Source organism: Entelurus aequoreus, linkage group LG15 (assembly GCF_033978785.1).
Source record: "Entelurus aequoreus isolate RoL-2023_Sb linkage group LG15, RoL_Eaeq_v1.1, whole genome shotgun sequence".
Taxonomy (NCBI): domain Eukaryota; kingdom Metazoa; phylum Chordata; class Actinopteri; order Syngnathiformes; family Syngnathidae; genus Entelurus; species Entelurus aequoreus.
The window spans coordinates 42,761,579-42,781,580 of record NC_084745.1 but is presented as its reverse complement, the minus strand read 5'-3'; the positions used below and the strand labels follow the sequence as shown (position 1 = coordinate 42,781,580).

General features: G+C 41.6%; 1 protein-coding gene across 1 annotated transcript in view; it reads right to left on the bottom strand.

The window, feature by feature from the left end:
* The window catches only part of vstm2a (V-set and transmembrane domain containing 2A), a 259,603-nt gene that overhangs the window by 85,957 nt on the left and 153,644 nt on the right, over positions 1–20,002 (bottom strand). The window lies entirely within an intron of this gene.

The window sequence follows — 20,002 nt, the reverse complement described above, 5'->3', positions numbered from 1 at the left end:
TGACTCCTGCTGTAGAATGTGGTGAGAACGGGGGGAGGGAGCTGTGCTCTTTTCATCCGACGCAAAAAAGTGCATGCGCTGCTGAGCTCTTTTTACAAGAGTGTAGGGACCAGGTCATATTGTCAGTTATCTGCACCCCCAGGAACTTGGTGCTGCTGTAGGTTCAAAGACATGTTTTGGCTTCTCGCTGGGATCTCATTGAAACACAAAGTTTTTGTGATAACTTAGATACAATACAGCACTGCTCCCTACACATGGCCCGACCACACCGGTTACACTCACTCGTTCATCATGGCCATTGTCTACAACCACAATTGTATCTCAGTAGGGAACATGTTTGTTAGTTACTGAGGAATGGAAGAGTGATTGAGGCCCTTTGATGCATATAATAACCTGCCTCTATTGTGATGATTGGCTGCATGGTAGGAAGGCTTCAGGAAATCAACTGCTATTGTGTGGTGTGCCGCACGCTTGAAAGGCATATGTCAGTGAGCTGCTTATAGTGACTGCTGCACCACATCTACTTGAGTTGGATCCCTCGAATTCAAAACATTTCATTTCCACGGCATCTTTTTCAATTTTGGATTTGGATTACAAACGGCACCAAGGTTACATTAACACATTTTTTTTTTACTGTGTGGCTGTTTGAAGGATGGAGACGGACTGGCAGATAAAAAAAAATAAACACTGTCTCATATCCCCTTGGTGATTAAAGACCACGTTCTGTGGTCTCCCTGAATGCTCTCAGGATTGGGAAAGCCCACGGTCAAAGAGACAATTCCTCAGGGAAAAAGGAAAATCATCTCCAAGCGGCACAGGTGAATTACAGTAGGGCTTTGAGGACGAGATTAAATTGGCCGTCAGACATCCTCTGTTCAAGGGTAAGAACTACCATCACTGCAGCCATCGCTCTCTGTGATTGTTGCGTGGAGAACGATTGCAAACGCACAAACTGCTTCAGAATTCACGTTGTAATGATTAAGGTTGTTATTATTTCAAAATGAACACCACTTTTTACCCCTGTAATCATGCAACATTCTGCCAAGGCTCTATTCTCCCACGCTTAAGTGAAAAATGATGCACAACTGCACGGAAATTTGGCTGTGCAGAATTCTCCCACTCGACTGAAAGGGGGAATGTTGCCTGTCATTCACAATCCTTAAGTAAAACAAGAATGTGTGTCCTTTATTTTTAATTCATTCCAACTTGTACAAAACCCCAAACCAGTGAAGTTGGCACGTTGTGTAAATCGTTAACAAAAACAGAATACAATGATTTGCAAATCCTTTTCAACTTATATTCAATTGAATAGACTGCAAAAACCAGATATTTTTAAAGTTCAAACTAATAAACTTATAATTAATAATATTAACTTAGAATTTATTGGCAGCAACACATTGCAAAAAAGTTGGCACAGGGGCATTTTTAGCACTGTGCCATTCCTTTTAACAACACTCAGTAAATGTTTGGGAACTGAGGAGACCATTTTTTGAAGCTTTTCAGGTGGAATTCTTTCCCATTCTTGCTTGATGTACAGCTTAAGTTGTTCAACAGTCCGGGGGTCTCCATTGTGGTATTTTAGGCTTCATAATGCGCCACACATTTTTAATGGGAGACAGGTCTGGGCTACAGGCAGGCCAGTCTAGTACACGCACTCTTTTACTACGAAACCATGCTGTTGTAACACGTGCAGAATGTGGCTTGGCATTGTTTTGCTGAAATAAGCAGGGGCGTCCATGAAAAAGACGTTGCTTGGATGGCAACATATGTTGCTCCAAAACCTGTATGTACCTTTCAGCATTGGGCACTAATACACCCCCATACCATCACAGATGCTGGCTTTGGAACTTTGCGCCTATAACAGTCCGGATGGTTCTTTTCCTCTTTGGTAAAAACTATGGACACGACGTCTATGGTTTCCAAAACAATTTCAAATGTGGACGCGTCAGACCAAAGAACATTTTTCCACTTTGCATCAGTCCATCTTAGATGAGCTCGGGCCCAGCGAAGCCGGCGGCGTTTCTGGGTGTTGTTGATAAATGGCTTTGGCTTTGCATAGTATAGTTTTAACTTGTCATAAACGTTACTTCATTCATTTAAAGAATAATACAAAAGAAAACACATTTTTATGCATATGTCCGTGGCTCACTAGTGCAACAACAACACCGGAAAACCCGTGAAAAAACGTCCGACCGGAACTCTCTCATAACTAAAGTTCCTTGGGTGAATAATGTAAACTCACTACACCGGTATGTTTCAGCGCTTTCATGGCGAGTTCACTGACAGATATAAGTAAGAACTTTACACTACTTTATATTACAAATGGCAACAGCGGAGGATGAATGTCCCATAACAAGAAGATAGAGAAAAAGAAGAAGCTTATCGACTACAGCGTTGACACAGACTACAAAGGCGGATGCGCGCAAATTTTCAGGACTTATGCAGATCCCAAATACACATCAACACACCTCAGACTGTGGATGCTTTTAAAAAAGGCTTAAAAACCCATCTTTTTAAAAAAGCCTTTTTATAGATTTTTTATAGATATGCATGCTGGTTCTAGCTGTTGGGCTGTTTCTGGTTTTATATTTTATTTGTTTTTATTATCTTTTATTATTATTATTATTTTTACTATTTTTTTTTTACACTGTGGCACTTTGAGGTGGTTTGCTCAATTTAAAGTGCTTTTTACAAATAAAATCTATTATTATTAATATTATTATCAACAGGTATCAGAAGGTAAGCAAAGTTGCTTTTGCATAATATCGCGAACAAAAACGCCAGATAAAGTCTTACTTTATACACACACCATAATAATACTCTTATGTTGAAGCACAGTACAATCCATCAAGCGGTGCGGCTTCATAGCTTACCAAAGTCGCACTAAAACATTTTGATAGATTTTTGAGCGCCGTGTGTAATGTTCTATATTTTCAATGGAACATGTTCACAATTTTTGTGTTGTTTACTTGAGTCATATTGCAGTCTACGCGTATCTCTTGTGTTTGACTGCCACCTACTGGTCACACTTATCATTACACCATGTGCCAAATAAAATAGCTTCGAGGTCAGTAAGCACTACCAAAATTATTCCGTACATTAGGCGCACCGGGTTATAAGGCGCACTGTCGAGTTTTGAGCAAGTGAAAGGATTTTAAGTGCGCCTTATAGTCCGAAAAATACGGTACACAGTTTGATTTTTTGATCTGCTTTTAGCTGTAATATGTAGGCCCCTTGCGTACTCGGATAGTTCGCACGCTGTTTGCTGCACGTTCGCCGGAAATAAGCAGGTCAGAAAAAGTCACATGACTGAATACAACCTATTGACCCTTTACTGATACTGTGTTAGTGTTCCATAATGGTCATGTGTTATCTGCTGGAATAAAAGCCAATATATTATAGTTTTTAGTCATGGATCGTATTTTCCGGACTATAAGGCGCACTTAAAATCCTTGTTTTTTGTCAAAACTTGACAATGCGCCTAATGTACGCAATAATTCTGGTTTTGCCTACCGACCTCGAAGCAATTTTATTAGGTACATGGTGCAATGATAAGTGTGACCAGTAGATGGCAGTCAAACATAAGAGATACGTTTAGGCTGCAATATGACTCAAGTAAACAACACCAACATTGTATACGTTCCATTGACATTAACATTACACACGGCACTCAAAAATGTTTTAGTACGACTTTGGTAAGCTTTGAAGCCGCACCGCTTGATGAATTGTACTGTGCTTCAAAACACGAGTATTATTATGGTGTGTGTATAAAGTAAGACATATTATCTGGCGTTTTCATTCGCAATATTATGCAAAAGCAATTTTTCTTACCTTCTGGTACCTGCTGATCTGTATTTGGGATCTGCATAAGTCCTGGAAAATTGTGCACATCCGCCTTTGTAGTCCGCGCCGACAACGTAGTCGATAAGTTTCTTCTTTTTCTCTATCTTCTTGTTATGGGACATTCATCCTCTGCTGTTGCCATTTCTAATATAAAGTAGTGTAAAGTTCTTATTTATATCTGTCAGTAAACTCGCCATGAAAGCGCTAAAACATACCGGTGTAGTGAGTTTACATTATTCACCCAAGGAACTTTAGTTATTAGAGAGTTCCGGTCGGACGTTTTTTTACGGGACACATTTCCAGATGAGGAGATGCTGCTCCGTTATTGATTGAAGTAAATTCTGAATGTCATTAAAACAGTTAGCTCCATCTTTTGACACTTCTTCCACTCCCGTCCTTGCACGCTACACCGCTACAACAAAGATGACGGGGAGAAGACGCTGCCGAAGGTGAGCCACGTAAATAAGACCGCCCACAAAACGGCACATCCGGAAGCGACTGTCAGAAAGCGGCTTGAAGATGATCTGTAAAACATCATCTATGCAACATTTTGACCAAAGAACCACCATTACATGTTATGTAGACCACAAGGAAGTGTTTTACATTTGGAAAAAAAAAAAAAAATGACTCCTTTAATGCGCCCTATGTTTTGGTGCGCCTTATATATGAAAACAGATCGAAAATAGACCATTCATCAGCAGTGCGCCTTATAATCCGGTGCGCCCTATGGTCCGGAAAATGTGCTGCGGAAAGTGAGTGGACCTCTCCCTACTTCCATTCCTACTTGCATGTTGCTCAGCCTCCTATTATTCACGGAGATTACAAGTTGCAAGTTATTTTTGTTTAGTTGTAACTTTTATCTGGAGTCTTCCCTAGTACTATGTATGACTTCCCCGGGGTGATTCATTCTGTCGTGATTGGGGTTGGGCCTCGGGCATTTTGCCTCGCTGATTGCCTTTTTGTGTAATGGACCCTGAGGTGACGGATGAAACAAACCTGTCTTTCTTACCTGCAAGAAAGTTTCAGGTTCACCATTAGTGGTGAGATGAATGTGTGAAGGGACCAGCTGTAGCAAATGTCTCTGCTTTTGAAAGCGGATCGCTGTCGTCACGTATCAACAGAAGTGGGTAGCAGCACGCTACGTTTGCTTGAGTAAACATCACTGTTGATGCAACACACTTTTTACTCTTACTCGAGTATTTTTGTGAAGAAGAAACCCTATTTCACGCCATTACATTGGGTTTGATCCCAATCGCTACATTAATTTATATCTTTGTTACATTTATTATTACAAACCCCGTTTCCACATGAGTTGGGAAATTGTGTTAGATGTAAATATAAACGGAATACAATGATTTGCAAATCCTTTTCAACCCATATTCAGTTGAATATGCTACAAAGACAACATATTTGATGTTCAAACTGATAAAAACATTTTTTTTTTACAAATAATCATTAACTTTAGAATTTGATGCCAGCAACACGTGACAAAGAAGTTGGGAAAGGTGGCAATAAATACTGATAAAGTTGAGGAATGCTCATCAAACACTTATTTGGAACATCCCACAGGTGAACAGGCAAATTGGGAACAGGTGGGTGCCATGATTGGGTATAAAAGTAGATTCCATGAAATGCTCAGTCATTCACAAACAAGGATGGGGCGAGGGTCACCACTTTGTCAACAAATGCGTGAGCAAATTGTTGAACAGTTTAAGAAAAACCTCTCTCAACCAGATATTGCAAGGAATTTAGGGATTTCACCATCTACGGTCCGTAATATCATCAAAGGGTTCAGAAAATCTGGAGAAATCACTGCACGTAAGCAGCTAAGCCCGTGACCTTCGATCCCTCAGGCTGTACTGCATCAACAAGCCACATCGGTGTGTAAAGGATATCACCACATGGGCTCAGGAACACTTCAGAAACCCACTGTCAGTAACTACAGTTGGTCGCTACATCTGTAAGTGCAAGTTAAAACTCTCCTATGCAAGGCGAAAACCGTTTATCAACAACACCCAGAAACGCCGTTGGCTTCGCTGGGCCCGAGCTCATCTAAAATGGACTGATACAAAGTGGAAAAGTGTTCTGTGGTCTGACGAGTCCACATTTGAAATTGTTTTTGGAAACTGTGGACGTTGTGTCCTCAGGACCAAAGAGGAAAAGAACCATCCGGATTGTTATAGGCGCAAAGTTGAAAAGCCAGCATCTGTGATGATATGGGGGTGTATTAGTGCCCAAGACATGGGTAACTTACAAATCTCTGAAGGCGCCATTAATGCTGAAAGGTACATACAGGTTTTGGAGCAACATATGTTGCCATACAAGCAACGTTACCATGGACGCCCCTGCTTATTTCAGCAAGACAATGCCAAGCCACGTGTTACATCAACGTGGCTTCATAGTAAAAGATTGCGGGTACTAGACTGGCCTGCCTGTAGCCCAGACCTGTCTCCCATTAAAAATGTGTGGCGCATTATGAAGCCTAAAATACCACAACGGAGACCCCCGGACTGTTGAACAACTTAAGCTGTACATCAAGCAAGAATGGGAAAGAATTCCACCTGAGAAGCTTAAAAAATGTGTCTCCTCAGTTCCCAAACGTTTACTGAGTGTTGTTAAAAGGAAAGGCCATGTAACACAGTGGTGAATATGCCCTTTCCCAACTACTTTGGCACATGTTGCAGCCATGAAATTTTAAGTTAATCATTATTTGCAAAAAAAAAATAAAGTTTATGAGTTTGAACATCAAATATCTTGTCTTTGTAGTGCATTCAATTGAATATGGGTTGAAAAGGATTTGCAAATCATTGTATTCCGTTTATATTTACATCTAACAATTTCCCAACACATATGGAAACGGGGTTTGTAAAATAGCTTCGAGGTCGGTAAGCACAACCAAAATTATTCCGTACATTAGGCGCACTGTCGAGTTTTGAGAAAATTAAAGGATTTTAAGTGCGCCTTATTGTCCGAAAAATACGGTACATGTTATGTAGGCCACAAGGAAGTGTTTTAAAATGTCGAAAAAAAATCATAATATGACTTTCTTTATTGTGCCTTATAATCCGGTGCGCCCTATGGTCCGAAAAACACTGTAAATATTTTGATTGTATGCTGCAAATTCCATGAGTGAGATCGGCCGATACCGATCACATGTATTTATTGGAAAGTGTACATGTAATAGGTCACTCTATATGGGCATCAATTCAATACCATGTACAGTAGTTACCGGAGCAGTATTGGCAACACCAATACTGATATCAATATTTTTTTACTTTAAAATATTCAAGATCACTAAATGATTTTTGCTTTTCACATTTTTTTTATCATAATTAGAAAAAAACACAGGTCGGCAATATGAAGACCATTTTTAAACTAGCTCCTTATTTTCTTTTATTACATACAATTTTTTAATCAAAACAAGGTGAAAAGTACACTATAAATAAACAAAAGTAAAAAACGACTATCGACTACACTTTTAGGTCCTTTTGTTTTTACCTTCACAGTCCTCCTATATCCAGGGAATTAGTCCCTGAGTTGGCAAAGAATATCACAACATAAAAATTTAATCAGTCTACACTGGAGGTTTTTTTTAGACTTTATTGTAGAAAAAAATCCTGCCAGCTTCGTCACCAGAATTTTACTGTAAAATGTTGTTTTTTCCTTTATTTCCACACGGAATTGTTGTAAATGGAAAAAACTGCACCAACGTTTTCTTTACAGAAAAATTATATTGACTGAGCTGAGTTGTTGTTTTTTTATTGTAAAATCTACAATATTTTTTACAGTGCATTATTGTCAATTGAAAAACAGTACCATTGTTATTTGTACGGTGACATTTTGACCACTAAAATGACAATTAAAAAAAAAATGTTTTCCGTAAAATCTACAATAAAGCAGAAATCATATACTGAGACTAGCCTTGGTATTACTATTAATGCCGATATATGGATCGATCCTTCCTCGTTTTACGTACGCCTGGATGCGACACGGCAACATACATTGTCGCATTATCTTCTCTATCGCACTTATTGATATACCGTATTTTTCGGACTATAAGTCGCAGTTTTTTTCACAGTTTGGCTGGGGGTGCGACTTATACTCAGGAGCGACTTATGTGTGAAATTATTAACACATTACCGTAAAATATCCAATAATATTATTTAGCTCATTCACGTAAGAGACTAGACGTATAAGATTTCATGGGATTTAGCGATTAGGAGTGACAGATTGTTTGGTAAACGTATAGCATGTTCTATATGTTATAGTTATTTGAATGACTCTTACCATAATATGTTACGTTAACATACCAGGCACGTTCTCAGTTGGTTATTTATGCCTCATATAACGTACACTTATTCAGCCTGTTGTTCACTATTCTTTATTTATTTTAAATTGCCTTTCAAATGTCTATTCTTGGTGTTGGGTTTTATCAAATACATTTCCCCAAAAAATGCGACTTATACTGCAGTGCGACTTATATGTTTTTTTTCCTTCTTTAGTATGCATTTTCGGCCGGTGCGACCTATACTCCGGAGCAATTTATAGTCCGAAAAATACGGTACTTGTTAATTTCCTGGTAATAACTGCTTACTTTTTCTGCAAAGTGCTTTCATCTACACTTCCTAAACTTGATCAAGCACTTATTTCTTCTGTCGTTTCAAGCTAGTTTAGCGGTTAGCTTACGATTAGCATGCCTTCCTGTCGGCTCCTACTTGTTCTTAATCCGTGCGTAACGTGTTTAGCCTCGTCCGTCAGTCCTCCATAATAATATTTTTAATAAATGTACTTTATTTTGTTTTATTTTTGTTTCCTAAACACGTTTGAAGAGAATTAATTAACTCATTATGTTCTACATATGGTGAATGTGTCACGGTTTGGTTGCGGCTTACTGCGTGATTCGTTTTCCCGGGATGCAAACGGACGACTCCGGACAGGACTTGCAGGTAGGAACATGATTTAATCTTGACATAAGAATCGAAGAGGTACAAAACAGAAAACAACCGACGGAACGAGGTGCCGATAGCACTTGAAGCTAGACTTAGCATGAGCTAGGAGGCAAGCAAAAAACGTTCGTAACAGCAGCGTGAAGCAAAACAAAGAAACCAGCACAAGTGATCAGCAAAGGCAGGCTTAAATAGTGTCTCTTGATTACAAATAGGTGAGTGTCCCGAACAACAGAGGCAGGTGAAAATCATAAGCAACCATGGTGACTAAACTCAGGAGGTGCACAAACAGGAACTAAAGGAGTCCAAAACAAACAGAAAACACAAAACATGATCCGGACCACGGATCATGACAGAATGTTTATATTCACCTTGGAGAAAGGAAACCACCAAGTTTAAGTAAATAGTGGTATTTCAGTTTGAGCACATAATAAGATAAGGCCCTTTAGTTTGACATTCGCAGGTGGATTAGATCACTTCTCGTAGGAAAGAGGCCCTAACTGGGATTTCGGAATGCAAAAGAGATAACCATATCCTTGAGAAAAGACTACCTGTCTAGCTCAACGCCAACATTTGAGTTATGACTTAAAGGCCTACTGAAATGAGATTTTCTTATTTAAACGGGGATAGCAGGTCCATTCTATGTGTCATACTTGATCATTTTGCGATATTGCCATATTTTTGCTGAAAGGATTTAGTAGAGAACATCGACGATAAAGTTTGCAACTTTTGGTCGCTGATAAAAAAGCCTTGCCTGTACCGGAAGTAGCGTGACGTCACAGGTTGTGGAGCTCCTCACATCTGCACATTGTTTACAATCATGGCCACCAGCAGCGAGAGTGATTCGGACCGAGAAAGCGACGATTTCCCCAGTAATTTGAGCGAGGATGAAAGATTTGTGGATGAGGAAAGTGAGAGTGAAGGATTAGAGGGCAGTGGAAGCGATTCAGATAGGGAAGATGCTGTGAGAGGCGGGTGGGACCTGATATTCAGCTGGGAATGACTAAAACAGTAAATAAACACAAGACATATATATACTCTATTAGCCACAACACAACCAGGCTTATATTTAATATGCCACAAATTAATCCCGCATAACAAACACCTCCCCCCTCCCGTCCATATAACCCGCCAATACAAATCAAACACCCGCACAACACACTCAATCCCACAGCCCAAAGTACCGTTCACCTCCGCAAAGTTCATACAACACCTATATTTCCCCAAAGTCCCCAAAGTTACATATGTGACATGCACATAGCGGCACGTACGTACGGGAAAGCGATCAAATGTTTGGAAGCCTTAACTGCGTACTCACGGTAGCGCGTATCCAACTCAAAGTCCTCCTAAGACTCCTAAGAGTCTCTGTTGTCCCAGTTCTCCACAGGCCAATGGTAAAGCTTGACTGTCATCGTTCGGGAATGTAAACAATGAAACACCGGCTACGTGTTTGTGTTGCTGCAGCCGGCCGCTAATACACCGCTTCCCACCTACAGCTTTCTTTTTTGCTATCTCCATTGTTTATTAAACACAGATGTCCAGAATACTGTGGAATTTTGCGATGAAAACAGACGCCTTAATAGCTGGCCACAATGGTGTCCCAAAATGTCCGCTACAATCCGTGACGTCACGCGCAAACGTCATCATACCGAGACGTTTTCAGCAGGATATTTCGCGGGAAATTTAAAATTGCACTTTACTACTCTAACCCGGCCGTATTGGCATGTGTTGCAATGTTAAGATTTCATCATTGATATATAAACTATCAGACTGCGTGGTCGGTAGTATTGGGTTTCAGTAGGCCTTTAAAGCAGTTGTTTTCCAGTCACTACACACGAACATCTCCTTACATGGTCAGGTTGTGCTGTCCTGACTTAGCACACACCCAGACAGATAAATAAGGAATACGAGACTGGTTGTTTGGCTTCTCCAGTCAGGAGTCCTTCATTTTTTTTTAACCTAGGTTCCTCCCGGTACTGCAGACCTGTTTAATGACACTCGCTTGTAATAAAGCAACTTTTTGTTCAGTAAAGCGTCCCCGACGTCTCTCTTTTAATCCAGCCGCACTGCCGTGTCGTCATTCTGTCCGGACAAAGATGACAAGACCAAAAATACACTTACCGTTTCTTTAATAACATCGGGAGAGACACATTACCATCCAGTTCCTAGTTGTTGAAAGTGAAGACGTGTTATACGACGCGTCTCTACGGTTCAAACAGGAAATGAAACAACAAAATAATTGTTTATAACAGGATATCATAGAGGAAACAAGGAAAAACAGACCCTAAGAGCAGCTATCAGTGCGACTGTGTTGAATTAATCATGGCAGTCACTGTCAATGCCTTTCAGGTGTCGGGAAAGACGCAATATACAAAACCTAACCAGTGAAGTTGGCACTTTGTGTTAATCGTAAATAAAAACAGAATACCATGATTTGCAAATCCTTTTCAACTTATCTTCAATTGAATAGACTGCTAATAATCATTAACTTTGAATTTAATGGCAGCAACACATTGCAAAAAAATTTGCGCAGAGGCATTTTTATCAGTGTGTTACATGGCCTTTCCTTTTAAGAACACTCCATAAATGTTTGGAAACTGAGGAGACCAAATTTGAAGCTTTTCAGGTGGAATTCTTTCCTATTCTTGCTTGATGTACAGCTTAAGTTGTAAGTCCGGGGGTCTCCGTTGTGGTATTTTAGGCTTCATAATGCGCCACACATTTTCAATGGGAGACACGTCTGGACTACAGGCAGGCCAGTCTAGTACCCGCACTCTTTTACAATGAAGCCATGCTGTTGTAACACGTGGCCTGGCATTGTCTTGCTGAAATAAGCAGGGGCGTCCATAATAACGTTGCTTGGACACCACTTCCACAGTTTCCAAAAACAATTTGTGGACAAAGTGTGGACTCGTCAGACCACAGAACACTTTTCCACTTTGCATCAGTCTATCTTAGATGAGCTCGGGCCCAGCAAAGCCGGCGAAATTTCTGGGTGTTGTTGATAAATGTCTTTTGCTTTGCATAGTAGAGATTTAACTTGCACTTACAGATGTAACGACCAACTGTAGTTACTGACAGTGGTTTTCTGAAGTGTTCCTGAGCCCATGTGGTGATATCCTTTACACACTGATGTCGCTTTTTGATGCAATACCGCCTGAGGGATCAAAGGTCCGTAATATAATTGCCTATGTGCAGTGATTTCTCCAGATTCTCTGAACCTTTTGATGATATTATGGACCGTAGATGGTGGAATCCCCAAATTCCTCGCAATAGCTCGTTGAGAAATGTTGTTCTTAAACTATTCGACAATTTGCTCACGCATTTGCTCACAAAGTGGTGACCCTCGCCCCATCCTTGTTTGTGAATGACTGAGCATTTCATGGAAGCTGCTTTTATACCCAATCATGGCACCCACCTGTTCCCAATTAGTCTGTTCACCTGTGGGATGTTCCAAATAAGTGTTTGATGAGCATTCCTCAACTTTCTCCGTCTTTTGCGCCACTTGTGCCAGCTTTTTAGAAACATGTCGCAGATGAGCCATTATTTGCAAAAAATAACAAAGTTTTCCAGTTTGAACGCTAAATATCTTGTCTTTGCAGTCTATTCAATTGAAAATAGGTTGAAAAGGATTTGCAAATCATTGTATTCTGTTTTTATTTACCATTTACACAACGTGCCAACTACACTGGTTTTGGGTTTTTGTACATTTTGACATAATAAGGCAGTGGAACTGGTGAATCTTAAACTCCACAAGTAGCCCCGCCTTCCGCTGAGGCACCGATGATCAACTCGGTTGCTCCTGCTTAACTCCAGAAGAACAACTTTGACACGCAAGAGGGAGGCTGTATGTGTTCTGACCACTTGGAAAGTCATATGGCTCGGCGCCTAGCGAGGAATTAGTGCAGAGCTAAGACTCTGGTAAGCCTTACAAATTCCTCCCTGCACAGCACACGGCCATTGACTGATATACAGTACGTTTATGTATTAACTTTCTTTGCATGGATGTTGGTGGGAGAATATTAAAGGCAATGGAAAGAAGATGCAGTGAAACCTCGATTTGTAAACGCCTCTATTTGCGTCCTTTCCGGTTTATGAACGTTTACATCGCGCCAAATATGCCTGTCGCGACCCATGTCTCGGCATGTGAACACTTAATTTATTCATTCATTTTGCATGCTTCTTGAAGCCGTCGGGTGTTGCCATTTTGGTGACGTCCCTTCCTGTGCGCGCTGGCATGGCCATTTTGAAGACGTGACGTGGCTGGAGTACTGTACACATGAACAACCCAAGTTAAAGTTAAAGTACCAATGATTTTTCACACAGACACGAGGTGTGGCGAAATTATTCTCTGCATTTGACCCATCACACTTGATCACCCCCTGGAAGGTGAGGGGAGCAGTGAGCAGCAGTAAGCAGCAGCGGTGGCCGCGCCCGGGAATCAATTTTGGTGATTTAACCCCCAATTCCAACCCTTGATGCTGAGTGTCAGGCAGGGAGGTAATAGGTACTATTTGTATAGTCTTTGGTATGACTCTCCCGGGGTTTGAACTCACAACCTACCGATCTCCATTTGTATAGTCTTTGGTATGACTCGGCCGGGGTTTGAACTTACAACCTACCGATTTCACTGTTTGAATGCTTTCACCAAGCCTATTTGGGTGATGTTTGGCAGGCCAAACGAAAAGCTTTGGCGGGGCAGATGTGGCTTATCTTAAGGACATTCAATCGATCGAAACTGGATGTGGAGGGGGGGCGTGGCCTGCGGACCTGCAGAGAAGCGAGGTGTGCCAGGATCAGCTTCGAGATCAGCGACAGGTGCGTAGATGGCCCACCTGGGCCTGCTTATCTAATCACCTGTTGCTCTGTTAAAAGGCATTAGCCGGGCAGGAGAGAGAGGTGGAGCTGGAGCGAGAGCAAGAGAGAGACAGAGACGAACGACCACTTGCGAACACTTACTGAAAAGCAACACAAACTGCATGGAAGAAAAATAGAACAGTGTTGTAAACCTGAACCTGAACTGTCATGTCAGTGCTTGGTGGTCCGAGGAACCCGAAGGAGAGAAAGCTCCACACTGGACTGCTCAATGTGTCTTTGAGGACGTTTTGCCTCTTAAACGAGCAGTCTTCATCTATTCAAGCTCACAGGCTGAGATTGGTCAGATCTGGTATGAACACTTGGTGACAAAACCCAAACTATTAATGCTCTAGTCCAGTGGTCCCCAACCACCGGTCCGTGACGCAATTGCTACCAGGCCGCACAGAAACATTACCGTATTTTCCGGACCATAGGGCACCCCAGATTATAAAGCGCACTGCTGATTAATGGTCTATTGTCGATCTTTTTTCATATATAAGGTATGAAAAGAAGTCATATTATAGTTGTTTTTTTTTCTAAATGTAAAACACTTCCTTGTGGTCTACATAACATGTGATGGTGGTTCTTTGGTCAAAATGTTGCATAGATTATGTTTTACAGATCATATTCAAGCCACTTTCTGACAGTCGCTTCAGGATGCGCCATTTTGTGAGCGGTCTTATTTACGTGGATCACCTTCGGCAGCATCTCCTCCCCGTCATCTTTGTTGTAGCGGTGTAGCGTGCAAGGACGGGAGTGGAAGAAGTGTCAAAAGATGGAGCTAACTGTTTTAATGACATTCAGACTTTACTTCAATCAATAACGGAGCAGCATCTCCTCATCCGGAAACAACAAGGCCGGAAATGTATCCTGTTAAAAACCGTCTGACCGGAACTCTCTAATGACTAAAGTTCCTTGGGTGAATAATGTAAAGTCACTACACCGGTATGTTTTAGCGCTTTCATGGCGAGTTTACTGACAGATATAAGTAAAAACTTTACACTACTTTGTATTAGAAATGGCAACAGCGGAGGATGAATGTGCCATAACAAGAAGATAGAGTAAGAGAAGAAGCTTATCGACTACGGACTACAAAGGCGGAAGCGCACAATATTTCAGGATTTATGCAGATCCCAAATACAGATCAGCAGGTAAGAAAAGTTGCTTTCGCATAATATTGCCAAACAAAACACCAGATAATATGTCTTACTTTATACACACATCATAATAATACTTGTATGTTGAAGCACAGTAAAATCGGCTTCATAGCTTAACAAAGTTGCACTAAAACATTATGATAGATTTTTGAGCGCCGTGTGTAATGTTCTATATTTTCAATGGAACATATACAATTTTGGTGTTGTTTACTTGAGTCATATTGCAGTCTTCACTAGAGATGTCCACTGCTTTAAAATGTAATATCGGAAATTATCGGTATCGGTTTCAAAATTATCGGTATGGGTTTCAAAAAGTAAAATGTATGACTTTTTAAAACGCAGCTGTGTACACGGACGTAGGGAGAAGTACATAGCGCCACTAAACCTTAAAGGCACTGCCTTTGCGTGCCGGCCCAGTCACATAATATCTACGGCTTTTCACACACACAAGTGAATGCAAGTCATACTTGGTCAACAGCCATACAGGTCACACTGAGGGTGGCCGTATAAACAACTATTATGTAGTAGAATTTCTGCCCTTTGACCTATATTTCATGTCTGTCAAGAATGTATGCTCATTTAATTTCTCTTCTATTCTGTGTCCCCCCGGATGTGGGACAAAAGTGAATATTAAGTCGTGCCAACCTGTCTACAGAATGTTTTGATTGTTGAAGTATGATTAAGGAATCCAAGGATGTTGCAAAAACAAATGACGCATGAGAAAGAACTGTGACGCACGAACCAACAGATAAAAATGGCAGGAGACCGGGACTCGAGAGAGATTGCTTTTGTGTGTCCTCCGGAGGACGTTGTGTGTCTGCATGGACAGCTCAATCTGACTTGATAATGGGTAAATAAACTCTTTGTACTAAATTCACTTTTGTTGCTGTTTAAGCTCTGGACAATCCACCACAATAAAACTGTTACAAATATGCGCCACACTGTGAACCCACACCAAATAAGAATGACAAACATATTTCAGGAGAACATCCGCACCGTAACACAACATAAACACAACAGAACAAATACCCAGAACCCCTTGCAGCACTAACTCTTCCGGGATGCTACACTATACACCCCCCGCTACCCCCTATCCACCCCCCCCCACCTTAACCCCTAGCCGCCGCCCCCCCAACCCCGCCCACCTCAACCTCCTCATGCTCGCTCAGGGAGAGCATGTCTCAAATTCCAAGCTGCTGTTTTGAGGCATGTTAAAAAAAATGATGCACTTTGTGACTTCAATAATAAATATGGCAGTGCCATGTTGGCATTTTTTTCCATAACTTGAGTTGATTTATTTTGGAAAACCTTGTTACATTGTTTAATGCATCCAGCGGGGCATCACAACAAAATTAGGCATAATAATGTGTTAAGTCCATGACTGTATATATCGGTATCGGTTGATATCGGAATCAGTAATTAAGAGTTGGACAATATCGGATACCGGCAAAAAAGCCATTATCGGCCATCTCTAGTCTACACGTATCTCTTATGTGTGACTGCCATCATATTGCAGTCTACACGTATCTCTTATGTGTGACTGCCATCTACTGGTGTCAGTTATCATTTCACCATGTACCAAATAAAATAGCTTCGAGGTCGGTAAGCACAACCAAAATTATTCCGGGTTATAAGGCGCACTGTCGAGTTTTGAGAAAATGAAATTATTTTAAGTGCGCCTTACAGTTCGAAAAACACATATACTACATTCTAGGGGGCGCTCGCGGCCCAAAACTCTAGCCCTATGGTTAAGAAACACTGGTGTACAGTATATGCCATCAACATGCCGGGATCATCTCTTTGCAAAGAAACACACCACTACTTCAGTGTAAAAGTGAGTAGATTTTTCATGCAAATTTTTTTGCTGTTTTTTACTGCCACACGTGGAAAGTTGGTCCGTGAAAACAATGCTTACAGTAAACCGGTCCCTGGTGGGAAAAAAAAAGGTTGGGGAACCCTGCTCTTGTCTACAGGAACGGCACAGGATGAAGAGCTTGGGTGCTCAGCCTGAGTGCTCAGACAAGATCTGACTAATCTAAGTCTGATGAATAGTGCTCAAAGGAGAGGAGAAACGTCTTCTGAGGTAAACTGAATAGTCCAGTTGTGATCGGTTGAATGCCCTGAGAACACGACCTGATGAATGAGAATATCCATATTTCTGGATCTGCCTCCTGGGAGCCTTTTGGCCATGGAGACCAGCTGCTGGGTCTCTGCCACACCAGAGTCCGTTTGGAGAGACTGGAGGAGATGCGGTTGAAGAGACATGGCTGCGGCGCTGGCGCCGAGCGCCGGGACGGACAAGCTTCACAGTGTCTTGGCTGAATGAGCAGGTATCGGACACCTCGGTCTCCTCGGACGCATCCTCGCTCATCCATGCGGACTGGACACTGGCCGAGAGTTAGTGGGCGGCCGAGGGTGGAGTCGGGTCTTTTGGTTGCTTTGTTGGGTCTGCTCTTGTCGCTGGCAATGCTCCCCCCACCCCAGCAGACGACGGTGTGGAACACCGCAGAGGCCACCACAGTGTATATATGTTTTTTTTTGTTCTTTTTGTTGTTGTTTTACTTTTGTATGTAGAAATGGCTGGTTGCATCAGCTCTGCTCTCTTAATGTATTTAATGTCCTTTGTGTTATTTGATGTTTTCCCTCTTACACACATGCCACACCACAATTTTTCAGAGAGTCCTGTATTTCAGCTGAAGTTACTTGTGGATTTTTCTTTGCATCTCGAACAATTTTCCTGGCAGTTGTGGCTGAAATCTTTGCTGGTCTACCTGAATCCCTCATTTTCCACTTCTTAATCAGCGTTTGAACACTGCTGATTGGCATTATCAATTCCTTGGATATCTTTTTATACCCCTTTCCTGTTTTATGCAGTTCAATTACCTTTTCTCGCAGATCCTTTGACAATTCTTTTGCCTTCCCCATGACTCAGAATCCAGAAACATCAGTGTAGCACTGGATGTAAGATGCAATGGTCTGTCAGAAGCCCAGAAACTCACTGACCTTTTATACACACACACTAGTTACAAACAAACAGGTTGTCAGAAAAATGGTATTTAAATTATCAAAAAAACTTTCCGTTCTGAGTTCTCAATGAACAGACAAGAAGCTGTCTCTATTGCACCAAGCCAAACGCTTGGAAGGGTCATCCATTGTCCTCGAAAACCTGATCAAGCTGAATCCAGGACAAGCCCAAGCCCGAGGGATCTTCTTCTTTTGTCTTCAATGTGACCGAAAACAAGGACTGTTTACATACTCCCCATTCCTGTTGAGAAATGTATTGTTGCGTAAACATTGAACATCGAAATAAAAGAGAAGACGAAAACCTTCTTCGTCAGAGCGTGGTACAGGACTGTACAGAGAGTAGAGTGGCCATGTCTCTCCTCAATTGAGTCCAAATTTAATTCTGTCTCTGTTTGATTCCTTGCCTTTGATGTCATCAGTGTTGGAACCTGACAGCCATTCAAACCTGTTTGTGTCAACTTTTGTGCATGTTAACAGATCAAAGTCACTGGGGTATGTAAACTTTTGATCAGGGTCATTTGGGTACTTTCTTTTGTCATTTTGATTTAAAACGAGTAAACACAGTTGTTTGCCAATAAATAGCGTCACACAACCATTAAGCATGAGTGGAAGACAGGTTTTTGTGTTATCATTCATATTCTCTGAAGAATGGCCAAGAAATCATAAATTCTCCCAGGGTATGTAAACTTATGAGCACAACTGTATATATTTTTTTTCTCTCAACCCGCCACAACCCCACCCTTCCCCAGCGTTGACCTATTGCTCACCTTTTTTTTTGTAAGGGGCGCCGGATCCTGTTCTGTCTCCCTGTAATGTTTGTCCGCTCTTGAATGGGATTGTGCTGAAAAGCTTCATTTCCCCTCGGGATTAGTAAAATATTACTGATTCTGATTCTGACAGGCAAAAATGCCAATATTTTTGTGTAATGTGTGGTATTCAATGTGTGCGATTGTGCAACACCCTTGAAAACAAGACACTTCCTCATAAAATTGTCAAAGATTGCAACTTTTTTGGAAACTGTGATGGCAAGCAGGCATCAGTCTGTGCACTTAAGATGTGACTTTAGGGTTTTACTACTTACGTATAAAATACTACACGGTCTAGCTCCAGCCTATCTTGCCGATTGTATTGTACCATATGTCCCGGCAAGAAATCTGCGTTCAAAGAACTCCGGCTTATTAGTGATCCCCAGAGCCCAAAAAAAGTCTGCGGCTATAGAGCGTTTTCTATCCGGGCTCCAGTACTATGGAATGCCCTCCCGGTAACAGTTAGAGATGCTACCTCAGTAGAAGCATTTAAGTCCCATCTTAAAACTCATTTGTATACTTAAATAAACCCCCCTTTTTAGACCAGTTGATCTGCCGTTTCTTTTCTTTTCTCTTCTGCCCCCCGCTCCCTTGTGGAGGGAGAGTTGCACAGGTCCGGTGGACATGGATGAAGTGCTGGCTGTCCAGAGTCGGGACTCTGGGTGGACCGCTAGCCTGTGCATCGGTTGGGGACATCTCTGCGCTGCTGACCCGTCTCCGCTCGGGATGGTCCCCTGCTGGCCCCACTATGGACTGGACTCTCACTATTATGTTGGATCCACTATGGACTGGACTTTCACAATATTATGTCAGACCCACTCGACATCCATTGCTTTCGGTCTCCCCTAGAGGGGGGGGGGGGGGGGGGGGGTTACCCACATATGCGGTCCTCTCCAAGGTTTCTCATAGTCATTCACATCGACGTCCCACTGGGGTGAGTTTTTCCTTGCCCTTATGTGGGCTCTGTACCGAGGATGTGGTTGTGGCTTGTGCAGCCACCTGTGATTTAGGGCTATATAAATAAACATTGATTGATTGATTGATTAATGTTTGGTCAGCAGATAACTCTTCATTCTCAGCAACAATGTCGACGGCAGAAGGCAAAACGGGCCTTTTCTGAAACTGAATTCTATTTGTAATAATGACATGTCACAACAAAGAACACACCAACATGCTGCCTTTTGTTTACAGCAGTGCACTGCTCTGCTGTAATAAATGTATTAATTGGCACTTTACACTGTTTTGCTGGTATTATATGACATGCTGTTGGAGCACATTACGCAACCTCTGTTTACCGCAGCAGTACTTCCTAAGTTTCACTGAATTGGTATGCTTCCTGCAACATTCCATCTGCCCAATTATTATTAAA